This window comes from Phyllobates terribilis, unplaced genomic scaffold (assembly GCF_046119375.1).
Source record: "Phyllobates terribilis strain yellow unplaced genomic scaffold, ASM4611937v1 Scaffold_4__5_contigs__length_816908805, whole genome shotgun sequence".
NCBI lineage: Eukaryota > Metazoa > Chordata > Amphibia > Anura > Dendrobatidae > Phyllobates > Phyllobates terribilis.
Genome location: NW_027362764.1, coordinates 20,393,255 through 20,415,777, shown reverse-complemented (window position 1 = coordinate 20,415,777; position 22,523 = coordinate 20,393,255).

The following is a 22,523-nucleotide window of genomic DNA, read 5'->3' as shown; positions in this document are numbered from 1 at the left end:
ACTGGAAGAAGCTGAAACATTAACTCAGAACTTGTTAATCTTCCGTCACATGATCATTACATTCATTTTATGATTTTTTTTTTATTCTGGTTTCATTCTTGTTGCTGTAAATAACGTAGATCTAGGAATAATAATATTAAAAAATTTGCAATAAGTTGATATACGGTAAGGTAGAAATCCGGGGTGTAGCAAAGGGGTCGGGAAACTCTCCTTATAAAGTTCAGGGTTTAAGCCCACAATTTTTTTTTACAAAGCGCTGTATCAGCATGACTATTGGTAATATACCGGACAAGCCCAACATAAAGTTTCTTTCTTGAACCTTTGTGTCTTTTTCATCTCTTTCTCCACTTTTGTACTTCCGGCTTCTCAGAGGTAAATGCCCGGTCCTTTTCTTATCTGTTAAAACTACATTTCCTGGCAGATCCCTGCTTCCCCTGAGTGCTGCAGGACCCTCTCCGCCTCCTATGTGATTCAACAAAGAGAAATATATCAACAAGGGCAATTCTCATTTGAACTGATGAAGTGACCAGTGATAGTCCTGAATGTAGTCACTGTGACCCAACTATGTGGCCAATATTCGTTACTATTCACAAACTGGATGGGATGGTGGATGGGAATCTTCAGAGCATGATCATGCTGACCCCTGTGTGCATCGCAGAGCTGAGCTGTGCTACAACACAGCTGTCAGGGCCATGGGGATACTGTTGAGAGTGTCTGTGAGATGTTTTATTTGAGAGTCATAGATGCATCTGATTTTCATGAGTAAGACAGGGTCATTAGGTGGAAATGCTGCTGGTATCAGTGGGATCTTCAGCACTGCCAATCTGGCTGTCAGACGTTTTATTAGACAGGGTCCTTAGATGCATCTGAGCATGCTTGATGACAGCATTAGAACTACTGGAGGACAGATCTGTGATGCTGAGTCACTTCTCACAGACAAGTAGTGAGTTGGGGAAGTCAAGGAGTCCGAGGTCAAGAGCTAGGAGGTTACATCATAAACAGAGTGAAGAGACAAAGGCATACTCAGCTAAGGGTCCGAGGTCAGAATTCCAAGGTCAGTGCGCATCAAGGCAAAAGGCGTAATACAAACGGGTAGTCAAAAGGCAAATCCAAGGTTCGGCAACAAAGATCAGAATATCAGAGTTCCAAACACAGAGCAAACAAACTACTGAGCTGAAAGCTATGACTGGCAGTAGTCCCAGCACAGCCAGCCAGCTAAATGGCCAATCGATCACCCTGAAAGGGCAACACCTGGAGGATTTCCAGCAGGCCCGGACTAATTGGGTTGCAAGGAAATCCCATACACAAAACTGACAGCCCAGCACGCCTCTGCATACTATGGGACGACAGAGCTGTCACTTAACAATACTGACAGCCTGGTACGCCCCTGCGATCCATAGGGTGCCTGAGCTGCCACTCACTGCGCCCCTAGATCTATGGTGGCGGCAGGATTGTGACAAGATCAAGTGGCAATGAAAGGTAAAGCGAGCCCTGGGGTCATCATTAGGGTAGGGGACAGCAGCTCTACATCAGTGCAGACTTAACCATAGGTTGTATTGTCACACAGGATTAATTCTGCAGGTACAGAAAACCACATGATGGACCACCTTGCAATTTGGGAATAACCCTTTAATGATATCACAGGACTATATACCATTTTGGTAATACGTGGTAGAACAGAGATGGCTCAGCACCACCCTACAGAAGCCGTGCCAGGGACCGGGGCGGCACCAAGGGTAACACAATGCCAACGTCCTACTGAAGGCAATAGTCATTTCTTTAAATCCATGGTGGATTTTTTTCCCCCACAAAAATAAAAATCAAATCAGGAAAGATGAAAGGAAAGAATCTGAAGACGGCGATATCGTCTGGTTACGAGTTCTCAGGAGCAGCAGAGATTAGTTGCAGTCACTAAATTTCCCCTTTTTGGCCACCATGACCTGAACGGCTGTCAGACTTCAGCTCCGTAAAGACGAAAACTGGGAAAGATCCGCAGACATGTCAGGGTGGCCTGACGTCCTCCATTATTACAGGCTCATAAAAGCGGCAGGCTGGAGATCACTCGCAAGAGAAACCCTTTAATCTACGCAACAGACACATAAATACATCTGGAGCCGGGCCGAGTGCAGAATGGTTGCAACATGTCCAGCGGGGACGCGCAGATCCGTCCATATAGATATAGGACGCGCAGATCCGTCCATATAGATATAGGACGCGCAGATCCGTCCATATAGATATAGGACGCGCAGATCCGTCCATATAGATATAGGACGCGCAGATCCGTCCATATAGATATAGGACGCGCAGATCCGTCCATATAGATATAGGACGCGCAGATCCGTCCATATAGATATAGGACGCGCAGATCCGTCCATATAGATATAGGACGCGCAGATCCATCCATATAGATATAGGACGCGCAGATCCATCCATATAGATATAGGACGCGCAGATCCGTCCATATAGATATAGGACGCGCAGATCCATCCATATAGATATAGGACGCGCAGATCCATCCATATAGATATAGGACGCGCAGATCCATCCATATAGATATAGGACGCGCAGATCCATCCATATAGATATAGGACGCGCAGATCCGTCCATATAGATATAGGTCGCGCAGATCCGTCCATATAGTTATAGGACGCGCAGATCCGTCCATATAGATATAGGACGCGCAGATCCGTCCATATAGATATAGGACGCGCAGATCCGTCCATATAGATATGGGACGCGCAGATCCGTCCATATAGATATAGGACGCGCAGATCCATCCATATAGATATAGGACGCGCAGATCCGTCCACATAGATATAGGACGCGCAGATCCGTCCATATAGATATAGGACGCGCAGATCCGTCCATATAGATATAGGACGCGCAGATCCGTCCATATAGATATAGAACGCGCAGATCCGTCCATATAGATATAGGACGCGCAGATCCATCCATATAGATATAGGACGCGCAGATCCGTCCACATAGATATAGGACGCGCAGATCCGTCCATATAGATATAGGATGCGCAGATCCATCCATATAGATATAGGATGCGCAGATCCGTCCATATAGATATAGGACGCGCAGATCCAGCCATATAGATATAGGACGCACAGATCCATCCATATAGATATAGGACGCGCAGATCCGTCCATATAGATATAGGACGCGCAGATCCAGCCATATAGATATAGGAAGCGCAGATCCGGCCATATAGATATAGGATGCGCAGATCCGGCCATATAGATATAGGACGCGCAGATCCGTCCATATAGATATAGGACGCACAGATCCGTCCATATAGATATAGGAAGCGCAGATCCATCCATATAGATATAGGACGCGCAGATCCATCCATATAGATATAGGACGCACAGATCCGGCCATATAGATATAGGACGCGCAGATCCGTCCATATAGATATAGGACGCGCAGATCCAGCCATATAGATATAGGAAGCGCAGATCCGGCCATATAGATATAGGACGCGCAGATCCGTCCATATAGATATAGGACGCACAGATCCGTCCATATAGATATAGGAAGCGCAGATCCATCCATATAGATATAGGACGCACAGATCCGTCCATATAGATATAGGACGCGCAGATCCGGCCATATAGATATAGGACGCGCAGATCCGTCCATATAGATATAGGAAGCGCAGATCCATCCATATAGATATAGGACGCGCAGATCCGTCCATATAGATATACGACGCGCAGATCCGTTCATATAGATATAGGACGCGCAGATCCGTCCATATAGATATAGGACGTGCAGATCCAGCCATATAGATATAGGAAGCGCAGATCCGGCCATATAGATATAGGACGCACAGATCCATCCATATAGATATAGGAAGCGCAGATCCATCCATATAGATATAGGACGCGCAGATCCGGCCATATAGATATAGGACGCGCAGATCCAGCCATATAGATATAGGACGCGCAGATCCGTCCATATAGATATAGGACGCGCAGATCCGTCCATATAGATATAGGACGCGCAGATCCATCCATATAGATATAGGACGCGCAGATCCGTCCATATAGACATAGGACGCGCAGATCCAGCCATATAGATATAGGAAGCGCAGATCCGGCCATATAGATATAGGACGCGCAGATCCGTCCATATAGATATAGGAAGCGCAGATCCATCCATATAGATATAGGACGCGCAGATCCGTACATATAGATATAGGACGCGCAGATCCGTCCATATAGATATAGGACGCGCAGATCCGGCCATATAGATATAGGACGCGCAGATCCGTCCATATAGATATAGGAAGCGCAGATCCATCCATATAGATATAGGACACGCAGATCCGTCCATATAGATATACGACGCGCAGATCCGTCCATATAGATATAGGACGCGCAGATCCAGCCATATAGATATAGCACGCACATATCCATCCATATAGATATAGGATGCGCAGATCCGTCCATATAGATATAGGACGCGCAGATCCATCCATATAGATATAGGACGCGCAGATCCAGCCATATAGATATAGGACGCACAGATCCATCCATATAGATATAGGACGCGCAGATCCAGCCATATAGATATAGGTCGCGCAGATCCGTCCATAGAGATATAGGACGCGCAGATCCGTCCATATAGATATAGGACGCGCAGATCCAGCCATATAGATATAGGTCGCGCAGATCCGGCCATATAGATATAGGACGCGCAGATCCGTCCATATAGATATAGGACACGCAGATCCAGCCATATAGATATAGGACGCGCAGATCCGTCCATATAGATATAGGACGCGCAGATCCATCCATATAGATATAGGACGCGCAGATCCATCCATATAGATATAGGACGTGCAGATCCATCCATATAGATATAGGACGCGCAGATCCATCCATATAGATATAGGACGCACAGATCCGTCCATATAGATATAGGACGCACAGATCCGGCCATATAGATATAGGACGCACAGATCCGTCCATATAGATATAGGAAGCGCAGATCCATCCATATAGATATAGGACGCACAGATCCGTCCATATAGATATAGGACGCACAGATCCGGCCATATAGATATAGGACGCGCAGATCCGTCCATATAGATATAGGACGCGCAGATCCGTCCATATAGATATAGGACGCACAGATCCGTCCATATAGATATAGGAAGCGCAGATCCATCCATATAGATATAGGACGCACAGATCCGTCCATATAGATATAGGACGCACAGATCCGGCCATATAGATATAGGTCGCGCAGATCCGGCCATATAGATATAGGACGCGCAGATCCGTCCATATAGATATAGGACGCGCAGATCCAGCCATATAGATATAGGACGCGCAGATCCGTCCATATAGATATAGGACGCGCAGATCCATCCATATAGATATACGACGCGCAGATCCATCCATATAGATATAGGACGCGCAGATCCGTCCATATAGATATAGGACGCACAGATCCGTCCATATAGATATAGGAAGCGCAGATCCATCCATATAGATATAGGACGCACAGATCCGTCCATATAGATATAGGACGCACAGATCCGGCCATATAGATATAGGACGCGCAGATCCGTCCATATAGATATAGGACGCGCAGATCCGTTCATATAGATATAGGACGCGCAGATCCGTCCATATAGATATAGGACGTGCAGATCCAGCCATATAGATATAGGAAGCGCAGATCCGGCCATATAGATATAGGACGCGCAGATCCATCCATATAGATATAGGAAGCGCAGATCCATCCATATAGATATAGGACGCCCAGATCCAGCCATATAGATATAGGACGCGCAGATCCGTCCATATAGATATAGGACGCGCAGATCCGTCCATATAGATATAGGACGCGCAGATCCGTCCATATAGATATAGGACGCGCAGATCCATCCATATAGATATAGGACGCGCAGATCCATCCATATAGATATAGGACGCGCAGATCCGTCCATATAGATATAGGTCGCGCAGATCCGTCCATATAGATATAGGACGCGCAGATCCGTCCATATAGATATAGGACGCGCAGATCCGTCCATATAGATATAGGACGCGCAGATCCGTCCATATAGATATAGGACGCGCAGATCCGTCCATATAGATATAGGACGCGCAGATCCATCCATATAGATATAGGACGCGCAGATCCGTCCACATAGATATAGGACGCGCAGATCCGTCCATATAGATATAGGACGCGCAGATCCGTCCATATAGATATAGGACGCGCAGATCCGTCCATATAGATATAGAACGCGCAGATCCGTCCATATAGATATAGGACGCGCAGATCCATCCATATAGATATAGGACGCGCAGATCCGTCCACATAGATATAGGACGCGCAGATCCGTCCATATAGATATAGGATGCGCAGATCCATCCATATAGATATAGGATGCGCAGATCCGTCCATATAGATATAGGACGCGCAGATCCAGCCATATAGATATAGGAAGCGCAGATCCGGCCATATAGATATAGGATGCGCAGATCCGGCCATATAGATATAGGAAGCGCAGATCCATCCATATAGATATAGGACGCGCAGATCCGTCCATATAGATATAGGACGCACAGATCCGGCCATATAGATATAGGACGCGCAGATCCGTCCATATAGATATAGGACGCGCAGATCCAGCCATATAGATATAGGAAGCGCAGATCCGGCCATATAGATATAGGACGCGCAGATCCGTCCATATAGATATAGGACGCACAGATCCGTCCATATAGATATAGGAAGCGCAGATCCATCCATATAGATATAGGACGCGCAGATCCGTCCATATAGATATAGGACGCACAGATCCGGCCATATAGATATAGGACGCGCAGATCCGTCCATATAGATATAGGACGCGCAGATCCAGCCATATAGATATAGGAAGCGCAGATCCGGCCATATAGATATAGGACGCGCAGATCCGTCCATATAGATATAGGACGCACAGATCCGTCCATATAGATATAGGAAGCGCAGATCCATCCATATAGATATAGGACGCACAGATCCGTCCATATAGATATAGGACGCGCAGATCCGGCCATATAGATATAGGACGCGCAGATCCGTCCATATAGATATAGGAAGCGCAGATCCATCCATATAGATATAGGACGCGCAGATCCGTCCATATAGATATACGACGCGCAGATCCGTTCATATAGATATAGGACGCGCAGATCCGTCCATATAGATATAGGACGTGCAGATCCAGCCATATAGATATAGGAAGCGCAGATCCGGCCATATAGATATAGGACGCACAGATCCATCCATATAGATATAGGAAGCGCAGATCCATCCATATAGATATAGGACGCGCAGATCCGGCCATATAGATATAGGACGCGCAGATCCAGCCATATAGATATAGGACGCGCAGATCCGTCCATATAGATATAGGACGCGCAGATCCGTCCATATAGATATAGGACGCGCAGATCCATCCATATAGATATAGGACGCGCAGATCCGTCCATATAGACATAGGACGCGCAGATCCGGCCATATAGATATAGGAAGCGCAGATCCGGCCATATAGATATAGGACGCGCAGATCCGTCCATATAGATATAGGAAGCGCAGATCCATCCATATAGATATAGGACGCGCAGATCCGTACATATAGATATAGGACGCGCAGATCCGTCCATATAGATATAGGACGCGCAGATCCGGCCATATAGATATAGGACGCGCAGATCCGTCCATATAGATATAGGAAGCGCAGATCCATCCATATAGATATAGGACGCGCAGATCCGTACATATAGATATAGGACGCGCAGATCCGTCCATATAGATATAGGACGCGCAGATCCGGCCATATAGATATAGGACGCGCAGATCCGGCCATATAGATATAGGACGCGCAGATCCGTCCATATAGATATAGGACACGCAGATCCGTCCATATAGATATACGACGCGCAGATCCGTCCATATAGATATAGGACGCGCAGATCCAGCCATATAGATATAGGACGCACATATCCATCCATATAGATATAGGATGCGCAGATCCGTCCATATAGATATAGGACGCGCAGATCCATCCATATAGATATAGGACGCGCAGATCCAGCCATATAGATATAGGACGCACAGATCCATCCATATAGATATAGGACGCGCAGATCCAGCCATATAGATATAGGTCGCGCAGATCCGTCCATAGAGATATAGGACGCGCAGATCCGTCCATATAGATATAGGACGCGCAGATCCAGCCATATAGATATAGGTCGCGCAGATCCGGCCATATAGATATAGGACGCGCAGATCCGTCCATATAGATATAGGACGCGCAGATCCAGCCATATAGATATAGGACGCGCAGATCCGTCCATATAGATATAGGACGCGCAGATCCATCCATATAGATATAGGACGCGCAGATCCATCCATATAGATATAGGACGTGCAGATCCATCCATATAGATATAGGACGCGCAGATCCATCCATATAGATATAGGACGCACAGATCCGTCCATATAGATATAGGACGCACAGATCCGGCCATATAGATATAGGACGCACAGATCCGTCCATATAGATATAGGAAGCGCAGATCCATCCATATAGATATAGGACGCACAGATCCGTCCATATAGATATAGGACGCACAGATCCGGCCATATAGATATAGGACGCGCAGATCCGTCCATATAGATATAGGACGCGCAGATCCGTCCATATAGATATAGGACGCACAGATCCGTCCATATAGATATAGGAAGCGCAGATCCATCCATATAGATATAGGACGCACAGATCCGTCCATATAGATATAGGACGCACAGATCCGGCCATATAGATATAGGTCGCGCAGATCCGGCCATATAGATATAGGACGCGCAGATCCGTCCATATAGATATAGGACGCGCAGATCCAGCCATATAGATATAGGACGCGCAGATCCGTCCATATAGATATAGGACGCGCAGATCCATCCATATAGATATAGGACGCGCAGATCCATCCATATAGATATAGGACGCGCAGATCCGTCCATATAGATATAGGACGCACAGATCCGTCCATATAGATATAGGAAGCGCAGATCCATCCATATAGATATAGGACGCACAGATCCGTCCATATAGATATAGGACGCACAGATCCGGCCATATAGATATAGGACGCGCAGATCCGTCCATATAGATATAGGACGCGCAGATCCGTTCATATAGATATAGGACGCGCAGATCCGTCCATATAGATATAGGACGTGCAGATCCAGCCATATAGATATAGGAAGCGCAGATCCGGCCATATAGATATAGGACGCGCAGATCCATCCATATAGATATAGGAAGCGCAGATCCATCCATATAGATATAGGACGCGCAGATCCAGCCATATAGATATAGGACGCGCAGATCCGTCCATATAGATATAGGACGCGCAGATCCGTCCATATAGATATAGGACGCGCAGATCCGTCCATATAGATATAGGACGCGCAGATCCAGCCATATAGATATAGGAAGCGCAGATCCGGCCATATAGATATAGGACGCGCAGATCCGTCCATATAGATATAGGAAGCGCAGATCCATCCATATAGATATAGGACGCGCAGATCCGTCCATATAGATATAGGACGCGCAGATCCGTCCATATAGATATAGGACGCGCAGATCCGGCCATATAGATATAGGACGCGCAGATCCGTCCATATAGATATAGGAAGCGCAGATCCATCCATATAGATATAGGACGCGCAGATCCGTCCATATAGATATACGACGCGCAGATCCGTCCATATAGATATAGGACGCGCAGATCCAGCCATATAGATATAGGACGCACAGATCCGTCCATAGAGATATAGGACGCACAGATCCATCCATATAGATATAGGACGCGCGGATCCATCCATATAGATATAGGACGCACAGATCCATCCATATAGATATAGGACGCACAGATCCGTCCATATAGATATAGGATGCGCAGATCCGTCCATATAGATATAGGACGCGCAGATCCATCCATATAGATATAGGACGCGCATATCCAGCCATATAGATATAGGTCGCGCAGATCCAACCATATAGATATAGGACGCACAGATCCATCCATAGAGATATAGGATGCGCAGATCCGTCCATATAGATATAGGACGCGCAGATCCATCCATATAGATATAGGACGCGCAGATCCAGCCATGTAGATATAGGTCGCGCAGATCCGTCCATAGAGATATAGGACGCGCAGATCCAGCCATATAGATATAGGACGCACAGATCCGTCCATATAGATATAGGACGCGCAGATCCAGCCATATAGATATAAGACGCGCAGATCCGTCCATATAGATATAGGACGCGCAGATCCATCCATATAGATATAGGACGCGCAGATCCATCCATATAGATATAGGACGCGCAGATCCAGCCATGTAGATATAGGTCGCGCAGATCCGTCCATAGAGATATAGGACGCGCAGATCCGTCCATATAGATATAGGACGCGCACATCCATCCATATAGATATAGGACGCGCAGATCCATCCATATAAATATAGGACGCGCAGATCCAGCCATATAGATATAGGACGTGCAGATCCATCCATATAGATATAGGACGTGCAGATCCATCCATATAGATATAGGACGCGCAGATCCATCCATATAGATATAGGACTCACAGATCCATCCATATAGATATAGGACGCGCAGATCCGTCCATATAGATATAGGACGCGCAGATCCATCCATATAGATATAGGACGCGCAGATCCATCCATATAGATATAGGACGCACAGATCCATCCATATAGATATAGGACGCGCGGATCCATCCATATAGATATAGGACGCACAGATCCATCCATATAGATATAGGACGCGCAGATCCGTCCATATAGATATAGGACGCGCAGATCCGTCCATATAGATATAGGACGCGCAGATCCGGCCATATAGATATAGGACGCGCAGATCCGTCCATAAAGATATAGGAAGCGCAGATCCATCCATATAGATATAGGACGCGCAGATCCGTCCATATAGATATACGACGCGCAGATCCGTCCATATAGATATAGGACGCACAGATCCAGCCATATAGATATAGGACGCACAGATCCATCCATATAGATATAGGATGCGCAGATCCGTCCATATAGATATAGGACGCGCAGATCCATCCATATAGATATAGGACGCGCAGATCCAGCCATATAGATATAGGTCGCGCAGATCCAGCCATATAGATATAGGACGCACAGATCCATCCATAGAGATATAGGATGCGCAGATCCGTCCATATAGATATAGGACGCGCAGATCCATCCATATAGATATAGGACGCGCAGATCCATCCATATAGATATAGGATGCGCAGATCCGTCCATATAGATATAGGACGCGCAGATCCATCCATATAGATATAGGACGCGCAGATCCATCCATAGAGATATAGGATGCGCAGATCCGTCCATATAGATATAGGACGCGCAGATCCATCCATATAGATATAGGACGCACAGATCCATCCATATAGATATAGGATGCGCAGATCCGTCCATATAGATATAGGACGCGCAGATCCATCCATATAGATATAGGACGCGCAGATCCAGCCATATAGATATAGGTCGCGCAGATCCGTCCATAGAGATATAGGACGCGCAGATCCGTCCATATAGATATAGGACGCGCAGATCCAGCCATATAGATATAGGTCGCGCAGATCCGGCCATATAGATATAGGACGCGCAGATCCGTCCATATAGATATAGGACGCGCAGATCCAGCCATATAGATATAGGTCGCGCAGATCCGTCCATATAGATATAGGACGCGCAGATCCGTCCATATAGATATAGGACGCGCAGATCCAGCCATATAGATATAGGACGCGCAGATCCGTCCATATAGATATAGGACGCGCAGATCCGTCCATATAGATATAGGACGTGCAGATCCGTCCATATAGATATAGGACGCGCAGATCCAGCCATATAGATATAGGACGCGCAGATCCATCCATATAGATATAGGACGTGCAGATCCATCCATATAGATATAGGACGTGCAGATCCATCCATATAGATATAGGACTCACAGATCCATCCATATAGATATAGGACGCGCAGATCCATCCATATAGATATAGGACGCGCAGATCCGTCCATATAGATATAGGACGCGCAGATCCATCCATATAGATATAGGACGCGCAGATCCATCCATATAGATATAGGACGCACAGATCCATCCATATAGATATAGGACGCGCGGATCCATCCATATAGATATAGGACGCACAGATCCGTCCATATAGATATATGACGCACAGATCCGGCCATATAGATATAGGACGCACAGATCCGTCCATATAGATATAGGAAGCGCAGATCCATCCATATAGATATAGGACGCACAGATCCGTCCATATAGATATAGGACGCACAGATCCGGCCATATAGATATAGGACGCGCAGATCCGGCCATATAGATATAGGTCGCGCAGATCCAGCCATATAGATATAGGTCGCGCAGATCCAGCCATATAGATATAGGTCGCGCAGATCCGGCCATATAGATATAGGACGCGCAGATCCGTCCATATAGATATAGGACGCGCAGATCCAGCCATATAGATATAGGACGCGCAGATCCGTCCATATAGATATAGGACGCGCAGATCCATCCATATAGATATAGGACGTGCAGATCCATCCATATAGATATAGGACGCGCAGATCCATCCATATAGATATAGGACGCACAGATCCGTCCATATAGATATAGGACGCGCAGATCCGTCCATATAGATATAGGACGCACAGATCCGTCCATATAGATATAGGACGCACAGATCCGGCCATATAGATATAGGACGCGCAGATCCGTCCATATAGATATAGGACGCGCAGATCCGTCCATATAGATATAGGACGCACAGATCCGTCCATATAGATATAGGAAGCGCAGATCCATCCATATAGATATAGGACGCACAGATCCGTCCATATAGATATAGGACGCACAGATCCGGCCATATAGATATAGGTCGCGCAGATCCGGCCATATAGATATAGGACGCGCAGATCCGTCCATATAGATATAGGACGCGCAGATCCAGCCATATAGATATAGGACGCGCAGATCCGTCCATATAGATATAGGACGCGCAGATCCATCCATATAGATATAGGACGCGCAGATCCATCCATATAGATATAGGACGCGCAGATCCGTCCATATAGATATAGGACGCACAGATCCGTCCATATAGATATAGGAAGCGCAGATCCATCCATATAGATATAGGATGCACAGATCCGTCCATATAGATATAGGACGCACAGATCCGGCCATATAGATATAGGACGCGCAGATCCGTCCATATAGATATAGGACGCGCAGATCCGTTCATATAGATATAGGACGCGCAGATCCGTCCATATAGATATAGGACGTGCAGATCCAGCCATATAGATATAGGAAGCGCAGATCCGGCCATATAGATATAGGACGCGCAGATCCATCCATATAGATATAGGAAGCGCAGATCCATCCATATAGATATAGGACGCGCAGATCCAGCCATATAGATATAGGACGCGCAGATCCGTCCATATAGATATAGGACGCGCAGATCCGTCCATATAGATATAGGACGCGCAGATCCGTCCATATAGATATAGGACGCGCAGATCCAGCCATATAGATATAGGAAGCGCAGATCCGGCCATATAGATATAGGACGCGCAGATCCGTCCATATAGATATAGGAAGCGCAGATCCATCCATATAGATATAGGACGCGCAGATCCGTCCATATAGATATAGGACGCGCAGATCCGTCCATATAGATATAGGACGCGCAGATCCGGCCATATAGATATAGGACGCGCAGATCCGTCCATATAGATATAGGAAGCGCAGATCCATCCATATAGATATAGGACGCGCAGATCCGTCCATATAGATATACGACGCGCAGATCCGTCCATATAGATATAGGACGCGCAGATCCAGCCATATAGATATAGGACGCACAGATCCGTCCATAGAGATATAGGACGCACAGATCCATCCATATAGATATAGGACGCGCGGATCCATCCATATAGATATAGGACGCACAGATCCATCCATATAGATATAGGACGCACAGATCCGTCCATATAGATATAGGATGCGCAGATCCGTCCATATAGATATAGGACGCGCAGATCCATCCATATAGATATAGGACGCGCAGATCCAGCCATATAGATATAGGTCGCGCAGATCCAACCATATAGATATAGGACGCACAGATCCATCCATAGAGATATAGGATGCGCAGATCCGTCCATATAGATATAGGACGCGCAGATCCATCCATATAGATATAGGACGCGCAGATCCAGCCATGTAGATATAGGTCGCGCAGATCCGTCCATAGAGATATAGGACGCGCAGATCCGTCCATATAGATATAGGACGCGCAGATCCAGCCATATAGATATAAGACGCGCAGATCCGTCCATATAGATATAGGACGCGCAGATCCATCCATATAGATATAGGACGCGCAGATCCATCCATATAGATATAGGACGCGCAGATCCAGCCATGTAGATATAGGTCGCGCAGATCCGTCCATAGAGATATAGGACGCGCAGATCCGTCCATATAGATATAGGACGCGCACATCCATCCATATAGATATAGGACGCGCAGATCCATCCATATAAATATAGGACGCGCAGATCCAGCCATATAGATATAGGACGTGCAGATCCATCCATATAGATATAGGACGTGCAGATCCATCCATATAGATATAGGACGCGCAGATCCATCCATATAGATATAGGACTCACAGATCCATCCATATAGATATAGGACGCGCAGATCCGTCCATATAGATATAGGACGCGCAGATCCATCCATATAGATATAGGACGCGCAGATCCATCCATATAGATATAGGACGCACAGATCCATCCATATAGATATAGGACGCGCAGATCCATCCATATAGATATAGGACGCGCAGATCCATCCATATAGATATAGGACGCACAGATCCATCCATATAGATATAGGACGCACAGATCCATCCATATAGATATAGGACGCACAGATCCATCCATATAGATATAGGACGCGCAGATCCATCCATATAAATATAGGACGCGCAGATCCAGCCATATAGATATAGGACGTGCAGATCCATCCATATAGATATAGGACGTGCAGATCCATCCATATAGATATAGGACGCGCAGATCCATCCATATAGATATAGGACTCACAGATCCATCCATATAGATATAGGACGCGCAGATCCGTCCATATAGATATAGGACGCGCAGATCCATCCATATAGATATAGGACGCGCAGATCCATCCATATAGATATAGGACGCACAGATCCATCCATATAGATATAGGACGCGCGGATCCATCCATATAGATATAGGACGCACAGATCCATCCATATAGATATAGGACGCGCAGATCCGTCCATATAGATATAGGACGCGCAGATCCGTCCATATAGATATAGGACGCGCAGATCCGTCCATATAGACATAGGACGCACAGATCCATCCATATAGATATAGGACGCGCAGATCCGGCCATATAGATATAGGACGCGCAGATCCGTCCATAAAGATATAGGAAGTGCAGATCCATCCATATAGATATAGGACGCGCAGATCCGTCCATATAGATATACGACGCGCAGATCCGTCCATATAGATATAGGACGCGCAGATCCAGCCATATAGATATAGGACGCACAGATCCATCCATATAGATATAGGATGCGCAGATCCGTCCATATAGATATAGGACGCGCAGATCCATCCATATAGATATAGGACGCGCAGATCCAGCCATATAGATATAGGTCGCGCAGATCCAGCCATATAGATATAGGACGCACAGATCCATCCATAGAGATATAGGATGCGCAGATCCGTCCATATAGATATAGGACGCGCAGATCCATCCATATAGATATAGGACGCGCAGATCCATCCATATAGATATAGGATGCGCAGATCCGTCCATATAGATATAGGACGCGCAGATCCATCCATATAGATATAGGACGCGCAGATCCATCCATAGAGATATAGGATGCGCAGATCCGTCCATATAGATATAGGACGCGCAGATCCATCCATATAGATATAGGACGCACAGATCCATCCATATAGATATAGGATGCGCAGATCCGTCCATATAGATATAGGACGCGCAGATCCATCCATATAGATATAGGACGCGCAGATCCAGCCATATAGATATAGGTCGCGCAGATCCGTCCATAGAGATATAGGACGCGCAGATCCGTCCATATAGATATAGGACGCGCAGATCCAGCCATATAGATATAGGTCGCGCAGATCCGGCCATATAGATATAGGACGCGCAGATCCGTCCATATAGATATAGGACGCGCAGATCCAGCCATATAGATATAGGTCGCGCAGATCCGTCCATATAGATATAGGACGCGCAGATCCGTCCATATAGATATAGGACGCGCAGATCCAGCCATATAGATATAGGACGCGCAGATCCGTCCATATAGATATAGGACGCGCAGATCCGTCCATATAGATATAGGACGTGCAGATCCGTCCATATAGATATAGGACGCGCAGATCCAGCCATATAGATATAGGACGCGCAGATCCATCCATATAGATATAGGACGTGCAGATCCATCCATATAGATATAGGACGTGCAGATCCATCCATATAGATATAGGACGTGCAGATCCATCCATATAGATATAGGACTCACAGATCCATCCATATAGATATAGGACGCACAGATCCGTCCATATAGATATAGGACTCACAGATCCATCCATATAGATATAGGACGCGCAGATCCGTCCATATAGATATAGGACGCGCAGATCCGTCCATATAGATATAGGACGCGCAGATCCATCCATATAGATATAGGACGCGCAGATCCATCCATATAGATATAGGACGCACAGATCCATCCATATAGATATAGGACGCGCGGATCCATCCATATAGATATAGGACGCACAGATCCGTCCATATAGATATAGGACGCACAGATCCGGCCATATAGATATAGGACGCACAGATCCGTCCATATAGATATAGGAAGCGCAGATCCATCCATATAGATATAGGACGCACAGATCCGTCCATATAGATATAGGACGCACAGATCCGGCCATATAGATATAGGACGCGCAGATCCAGCCATGTAGATATAGGTCGCGCAGATCCGTCCATAGAGATATAGGACGCGCAGATCCGTCCATATAGATATAGGACGCGCACATCCATCCATATAGATATAGGACGCGCAGATCCATCCATATAAATATAGGACGCGCAGATCCAGCCATATAGATATAGGACGTGCAGATCCATCCATATAGATATAGGACGTGCAGATCCATCCATATAGATATAGGACGCGCAGATCCATCCATATAGATATAGGACTCACAGATCCATCCATATAGATATAGGACGCGCAGATCCGTCCATATAGATATAGGACGCGCAGATCCATCCATATAGATATAGGACGCGCAGATCCATCCATATAGATATAGGACGCACAGATCCATCCATATAGATATAGGACTCACAGATCCATCCATATAGATATAGGACGCGCGGATCCATCCATATAGATATAGGACGCACAGATCCATCCATATAGATATAGGACGCGCAGATCCGTCCATATAGATATAGGACGCGCAGATCCGTCCATATAGATATAGGACGCGCAGATCCGTCCATATAGACATAGGACGCACAGATCCATCCATATAGATATAGGACGCGCAGATCCGTCCATAAAGATATAGGAAGCGCAGATCCATCCATATAGATATAGGACGCGCAGATCCGTCCATATAGATATACGACGCGCAGATCCGTCCATATAGATATAGGACGCGCAGATCCAGCCATATAGATATAGGACGCACAGATCCATCCATATAGATATAGGATGCGCAGATCCGTCCATATAGATATAGGACGCGCAGATCCATCCATATAGATATAGGACGCGCAGATCCAGCCATATAGATATAGGTCGCGCAGATCCAGCCATATAGATATAGGACGCACAGATCCATCCATAGAGATATAGGATGCGCAGATCCGTCCATATAGATATAGGACGCGCAGATCCATCCATATAGATATAGGACGCGCAGATCCATCCATATAGATATAGGATGCGCAGATCCGTCCATATAGATATAGGACGCGCAGATCCATCCATATAGATATAGGACGCGCAGATCCATCCATAGAGATATAGGATGCGCAGATCCGTCCATATAGATATAGGACGCGCAGATCCATCCATATAGATATAGGACGCACAGATCCATCCATATAGATATAGGATGCGCAGATCCGTCCATATAGATATAGGACGCGCAGATCCATCCATATAGATATAGGACGCGCAGATCCAGCCATATAGATATAGGTCGCGCAGATCCGTCCATAGAGATATAGGACGCGCAGATCCGTCCATATAGATATAGGACGCGCAGATCCAGCCATATAGATATAGGTCGCGCAGATCCGGCCATATAGATATAGGACGCGCAGATCCGTCCATATAGATATAGGACGCGCAGATCCAGCCATATAGATATAGGTCGCGCAGATCCGTCCATATAGATATAGGACGCGCAGATCCGTCCATATAGATATAGGACGCGCAGATCCAGCCATATAGATATAGGACGCGCAGATCCGTCCATATAGATATAGGACGCGCAGATCCGTCCATATAGATATAGGACGTGCAGATCCGTCCATATAGATATAGGACGCGCAGATCCAGCCATATAGATATAGGACGCGCAGATCCATCCATATAGATATAGGACGTGCAGATCCATCCATATAGATATAGGACGTGCAGATCCATCCATATAGATATAGGACTCACAGATCCATCCATATAGATATAGGACGCGCAGATCCGTCCATATAGATATAGGACGCGCAGATCCGTCCATATAGATATAGGACGCGCAGATCCATCCATATAGATATAGGACGCGCAGATCCATCCATATAGATATAGGACGCACAGATCAATCCATATAGATATAGGACGCGCGGATCCATCCATATAGATATAGGACGCACAGATCCGTCCATATAGATATAGGACGCACAGATCCGGCCATATAGATATAGGACGCACAGATCCGTCCATATAGATATAGGAAGCGCAGATCCATCCATATAGATATAGGACGCACAGATCCGTCCATATAGATATAGGACGCACAGATCCGGCCATATAGATATAGGACGCGCAGATCCGGCCATATAGATATAGGACGCGCAGATCCGTCCATATAGATATAGGACGCACAGATCCGTCCATATAGATATAGGAAGCGCAGATCCATCCATATAGATATAGGACGCACAGATCCGTCCATATAGATATAGGACGCACAGATCCGGCCATATAGATATAGGTCGCGCAGATCCGGGGATATAGATATAGGACGCGCAGATCCATCCATATAGATATAGGACGCGCAGATCCGTCCATATAGATATAGGACGCGCAGATCCAGCCATATAGATATAGGACGCGCAGATCCGTCCATATAGATATAGGACGCGCAGATCCATCCATATAGATATAGGACGCGCAGATCCATCCATATAGATATAGGACGCGCAGATCCGTCCATATAGATATAGGACGCACAGATCCGTCCATATAGATATAGGAAGCGCAGATCCATCCATATAGATATAGGACGCACAGATCCGTCCATATAGATATAGGACGCACAGATCCGGCCATATAGATATAGGACGCGCAGATCCGTCCATATAGATATAGGACGCGCAGATCCGTTCATATAGATATAGGACGCGCAGATCCGTCCATATAGATATAGGACGTGCAGATCCAGCCATATAGATATAGGAAGCGCAGATCCGGCCATATAGATATAGGACGCGCAGATCCATCCATATAGATATAGGAAGCGCAGATCCATCCATATAGATATAGGACGCGCAGATCCATCCATATAGATATAGGACGCGCAGATCCGTCCATATAGATATAGGACGCACAGATCCGTCCATATAGATATAGGACGCGCAGATCCGTTCATATAGATATAGGACGCGCAGATCCATCCATATAGATATAGGACGCGCAGATCCGTCCATATAGATATAGGACGCGCAGATCCAGCCATATAGATATAGGAAGCGCAGATCCGGCCATATAGATATAGGACGCGCAGATCCGTCCATATAGATATAGGAAGCGCAGATCCATCCATATAGATATAGGACGCGCAGATCCGTCCATATAGATATAGGACGCGCAGATCCGTCCATATAGATATAGGACGCGCAGATCCGGCCATATAGATATAGGACGCGCAGATCCGTCCATATAGATATAGGAAGCGCAGATCCATCCATATAGATATAGGACGCGCAGATCCGTCCATATAGATATACGACGCGCAGATCCGTCCATATAGATATAGGACGCGCAGATCCAGCCATATAGATATAGGACGCACAGATCCATCCATATAGATATAGGATGCGCAGATCCGTCCATATAGATATAGGACGCGCAGATCCAGCCATATAGATATAGGACGCACAGATCCATCCATATAGATATAGGATGCGCAGATCCAGCCATATAGATATAGGACGCGCAGATCCGTCCATAGAGATATAGGACGCGCAGATCCGTCCATATAGATATAGGACGCGCAGATCCAGTCATATAGATATAGGACGCGCAGATCCGTCCATATAGATATAGGATGCGCAGATCCATCCATATAGATATAGGACGCGCAGATCCATCCATATAGATATAGGACGCGCAGATCCATCCATATAGATATAGGACGCGCAGATCCAGCCATGTAGATATAGGTCGCGCAGATCCGTCCATAGAGATATAGGACGCGCAGATCCGTCCATATAGATATAGGACGCGCAGATCCAGCCATATAGATATATTACGCGCAGATCCGTCCATATAGATATAGGACGTGCAGATCCGTCCATATAGATATAGGACGCGCAGATCCATCCATATAAATATAGGACGCGCAGATCCATCCATATAGATATAGGACGTGCAGATCCATCCATATAGATATAGGACGCGCAGATCCATCCATATAGATATAGGACGCGCAGATCCAGCCATGTAGATATAGGTCGCGCAGATCCGTCCATAGAGATATAGGACGCGCAGATCCGTCCATATAGATATAGGACGCGCAGATCCAGCCATATAGATATAGGACGCGCAGATCCGTCCATATAGATATAGGACGCGCAGATCCATCCATATAGATATAGGACGCGCAGATCCATCCATATAGATATAGGACGCACAGATCCATCCATATAGATATAGGACGCGCAGATCCATCCATATAGATATAGGACGTGCAGATCCATCCATATAGATATAGGACGCGCAGATCCATCCATATAGATATAGGACTCACAGATCCATCCATATAGATATAGGACGCGCAGATCCGTCCATATAGATATAGGACGCGCAGATCCATCCATATAGATATAGGACGCGCAGATCCATCCATATAGATATAGGACGCACAGATCCATCCATATAGATATAGGACGCGCGGATCCATCCATATAGATATAGGACGCACAGATCCATCCATATAGATATAGGACGCGCAGATCCGTCCATATAGATATAGGACGCGCAGATCCGTCCATATAGATATAGGACGCGCAGATCCGGCCATATAGATATAGGACGCGCAGATCCGTCCATAAAGATATAGGAAGCGCAGATCCATCCATATAGATATAGGACGCGCAGATCCGTCCATATAGATATACGACGCGCAGATCCGTCCATATAGATATAGGACGCGCAGATCCAGCCATATAGATATAGGACGCACAGATCCATCCATATAGATATAGGATGCGCAGATCCGTCCAAATAGATATAGGACGCGCAGATCCATCCATATAGATATAGGACGCGCAGATCCAGCCATATAGATATAGGTCGCGCAGATCCAGCCATATAGATATAGGACGCACAGATCCATCCATAGAGATATAGGATGCGCAGATCCGTCCATATAGATATAGGACGCGCAGATCCATCCATATAGATATAGGACGCGCAGATCCATCCATATAGATATAGGACGCGCAGATCCAGCCATATAGATATAGGTCGCGCAGATCCAGCCATATAGATATAGGACGCACAGATCCATCCATATAGATATAGGATGCGCAGATCCGTCCATATAGATATAGGACGCGCAGATCCATCCATATAGATATAGGACGCGCAGATCCATCCATAGAGATATAGGATGCGCAGATCCGTCCATATAGATATAGGACGCGCAGATCCATCCATATAGATATAGGACGCACAGATCCATCCATATAGATATAGGATGCGCAGATC